The sequence below is a fragment of the Arachis hypogaea genome, chromosome 4 (assembly GCF_003086295.3).
Source record: "Arachis hypogaea cultivar Tifrunner chromosome 4, arahy.Tifrunner.gnm2.J5K5, whole genome shotgun sequence".
Classification (NCBI taxonomy): Eukaryota; Viridiplantae; Streptophyta; class Magnoliopsida; order Fabales; family Fabaceae; genus Arachis; species Arachis hypogaea.
This window is the reverse complement of record NC_092039.1, coordinates 75,193,061-75,197,692: the sequence shown is the minus strand read 5'-3', so window position 1 is coordinate 75,197,692 and position 4,632 is coordinate 75,193,061.

The window sequence follows — 4,632 nt, the reverse complement described above, 5'->3', positions numbered from 1 at the left end:
CCATTGGCTTTGTTGATAAGCTACATATGCTCTAAGGATAAGATTTTGTTGATAGTGTACACAGGAGGCAGCTGAGATGGAATAGTGGGGAGGTGAGGTGGTATAGATGGAAAGTATGTAGAAATCACTTCATCACCTGGCGAGAAATTTTCTGTAGGAATTTTCTTATTTCTCCATCTCCTTGGAACTTTATTCTTTGTATCTCTTGATGCTTGCTTGTTCTCTATAGCTCCTTTCCTTAAGGGATCCTTGTTGTTTCCTCTACATGAATCTGGTGGTTCTGGTTCCCTTTGGATTACATTTGAATGTGGTTATTCCTGAATATGTGACTTCCCATCCAATGTGGTTTCCAATTGTGTTGTTTGTGCTTCCTTGTTTGTTTCTTGCATCCGTGCTTCATTTTGCTCTTCTCTTAATTCTTTGTTTTCTTGACTTGATTCTTGTGAGAGGTTAAAAACATTGAAAGTGAGCTGCTCATCATGTATTCTCAGCACTAGCTCTCCTCGCTCTACATCTATGAGTGCTCTGGCTATGGCTAGGAATGGTCTTCCCAAAATGATGGGATAAATAGGATTCTCATCCATTTCCAGAACAACAAAATCTGTGGGAAGATAGTAGCTCCCAACCTTAACCGGCACATTTTCAACCACTCCTATTGCTTGTTTTTGAGTTTTGTCAGCCAACCTGATAATTACATCAGTAGGAGTTAGTTCATTGATTTGGAGCTTCTTCATGAGGGAGAGAGGCATTAAGTTGATGCTTGCTCCCAAGTCACAAAGCCCTTTGTCAATCATTGTTTCTCCTATGGCACAAGGAATGTGGAAACTCCCTGGATCCTCCTTCTATGTGGGTGGCCCTGGTTGAATGAGAGCACTGCAATCCCTATTCATTTTTATTGTTTGTCCACCCTTCAATGCACTTTTTCTGGCTAGTAGCTCCTTTATATACTTGATGTAGAAAGGCATTTGCTGGAGGGCTTTGATGAATGGTATATTTACATCAAGAGATGCAAACATATCAAGGAATCTTGAGTACATTCTCCCTGCTACACCACCTTTAAGCCTGTGGGGAAAAGGTGCATATGGGTTCAACACCTCCTTCTTCTTTAGCTCTTCCTTGGATGTAAGTTGAGTTGTATAGCTTCTTTCCTCCTGGCCTTTCTTTTGGTTATTTTGGAGGTGTTCTACTCCATTCATACTCCCCTCATTACTTGTGGTTATCATTTTGCATTCTTCCCATCTCACCTTCTTTGTTTCTCCTCTTGGATTCTTCTCTGTATCACTGGGGAATCCATCAGTGGATTTGGAAATTTGTTGAGGTAAATACCCTACTTGGGACTCCAATCTCTTAATGTTTTCTCCTTGGTTCTTGATATTGGCTCGCACTTCTTCCTTAAACACTTTGTTGTCTTGGACTTCTCTGCATAAGTTTTCAAGTAGAGTGACGTTGGGATTTTTGCTAGTAAAGAATTTTATAAAAATAGTCGCGTTGTAGATATAGATTCTAAACCAACAGAAATCTCTTTGTGCAAACGTTTTGGTTGTCACAAGTAACAAACCCCTTTAAAATTGATAACCGAGTATTCAAACCTTGGGTCGTCTTCTCAAGGAATTGTAGGGAGGTATGTTCTTATTATTGGTTATGCAAAAGTATGTTTTGGGTTTTTGGATTAAGGTAAAAGGTTAGTTGAATGACAAGTAAAATAAAATAATAATAATAACTGGAAAATAAACCTTTGGCAAGGTACAAGAACTGGAAATTCTATCCTTATCAATTGTGATGAGAATTGGATTTTAATCCTACTTAGTTAACCCTTACTAAACAAGGGAAGGTCAAGTGGACTAATTAATTTGATCCCTAAAGTCCTAGTCTTTCCTTTGGAAAGGCTAGAGTTATTGGAACTCAAATTAATTAGCAATTCCCAATTTCAACCACTGCTTTATTTGACAGCTCAAGCGTCACCAATTACTCAACCAAGGCCAAAAGGGAAAAATCCAAATTATTTATATTATAAATAAAAGAAACAAATCATGGATCTGAAAATACCTCAAATTATATTTAAATAAGAAAATCAATCCAAACATGGAACATTGAAAATAAATAAATACAAAGAACATTGAACCTGGGATTGAGAGTCACTCCAAAAACTAAGAGAAGTTATGAATCCTAAATCCTAATCCTAAGAGAGAGGAGAGAACCTCTCTCACTAAAAACTACATGTAAAATAATAAAAAGTGAACTATGAGAGCCTGATGAGTCTCTGCAAGTTCCCTGACTTTAATCTGTGTTTCTGGGCTGAAAACTGGGTTGAAATGCGGCCCAGAATCTCTGCCAGCGACTTTTGTAATTCTGCAGATCGCGCATGTCACGCGATCGCATCATCCATGCGGATGCGTCATTCGCATTTTTCCCTGCCACGCGTTCGCGTCGTCCACACTTCCGCGTCACTTGTGCTTTTCCAATCTCGGCGGTCGCGTGAGCCATGCGATCGCGTCACTCTGATTTCTTCTATTTCATGCGGTCGCGTGAGCCATGCGACTGCGTGACTTTTCGCTGGTCATCTCCTCAATTCCTTGTATTCCTTCCATCTTTGCACACTTCTTCTTCATTCTCTAAGCCATTCCTGCACTATGAAGCCTGAAACATTTAACACACAGATCAAGGCATCGAATGGTAATAAGAGAGGATTAAGATTAGCTAAATTAAGACCAAAGAAGCATGTTTTCAATCATGTAATAATTTTAGGAAGGAAATATAAATGCATGCTAACTATATGAATAAGTGGGTAAAGATCATGATAAAACCACACAATATGCTAAAATGATTCTACCTACTTGGTGAAAAAGTAAATAAATCTTTCAAGAATAAATATGAATTGGATTTCACTAATTCAAATCACAAAATACAATATAAATAACTTGCAAGAAGAAGATAGCTCATAAAAGCAGGGAACATAGAATTAAGCACTGAACCCTTACTAGTAGTGTATATCATTCTAACTCTCAAGTGTCTAGGGTCAATTCTCTCAATTCTCTACTAATCTTGCTTTCTCTAGCTTGCTCTTCATCTAACAATCAACAAAAATCTAATGCACCAATACACAAATCAAGAGGTCTTTTAAGGGTTGTAATGGGGTTAGGGTCAAGGTAGAATTGTATTTTGCCAAGTAGACTAAAATTTGAATCCTTAATTAACATAAACTTTCCACCTAACTTAAGACAATCCATTTAATTAAAATACAAAATCTAACTTCCCATCAACTGTGTTTACTACATATTTATGCATTCCAAGTTTTGAGTACATCTTATATGCATTGACTTCACTTATTTATTTTGGGGCATTTTGTCCCCTTTTATTACTTGCTTTTTTTTTAATGCATATGATTAAGGTTTTGAATGCATAAACATGTTCTTAGCATTTTTCATATTTTCACACAAAGTCTAACATACTCAATTCCCAAACCAAACGTTTCCAAATCCACTTTTTCCCACACTTAATTCATGAGCATTCTCACTAGTCTAAGCTAATCAAGGACTAAAATTAGGGACATTATTGTTTTCCACTTAGAGTTAGTGATGAGCTAAAGTAAAGAACAAGGGGTAAAAAAATAGGCTCAAATTGGTTTGCAAGGGATAATGAAGGGTTAAGGTCATATGGGTATGTAAGCTCAGTGAAACAAAGGCCTCAATCATATAAGTGCATGCATACATTAAATAATGGAAATATAGAATTAAGCAAGACAAAGATCACAATTTTAGAGAGAAAATCACACACCAAAAATAAAATATAGGTTGATAAAATGCAACCAATTCAAATAAGCTCAAAATCTCACAGGTTTTGTGTGTTCGAGTTCTAAATCATGTTCCAGTATAATATTTCTTCAAACAAGTTTAATAAAAAGTTTCAATTTAAATTAGTGAATTACTCTAAAAAATTTTCTTGAAAAAGAAAATATTACTTTAACCAAGTGGTAAAATATGCACAAAATCAGATAATCATGCAAATGCAACAACTAATCTACAAAGAAGATTTAAACATTGGTGTTGAGACAAGAAAGTACTAACCCATGGAGATCGGTATCGACTTCCCCATACTTAAAGATTGCACCGTCCTCGGTGCATGCTGAGATGTGCAGGTGGACGGGTTGTTGCAACTGATGCTTTTCTTCAAGATTTTGCAGATGGACTTGTTTGTCTCCCCATGTAAACGTCTTCCAGTTCCCTTTCGGGTGGCCATCCTGAAAGAAAAAGGGAAGAAAAAGTAACCCAGTAATAAAGATAAGAAAATAAATGAAGTATGGGTGGGTTAATGCCAAATGATAATGGTCTCATTTACATGGAAGCTTCAACATGTACGTGTGAAAACAATAGAAGCCATGGCATACCAGTGGTATAAAATTTGCAACATAGGGGAGGAGTGTGGGTAATGGAAGTATCAATACAAGCTCATGTCAATACAAATGGAGTGCAAGTATCATAAAAGATTGGCATTGGCAGATAATTAATATCATCCCACCGTGTAAAACAAGTTACCAAAATAAATTCAAGAAAAGAAGCAACATTTGAATAAGAAAAATTTTTAACACCAATGAAAAAAATAAAAAATTTAGAAAAGAAAGTAAAAATATGCACA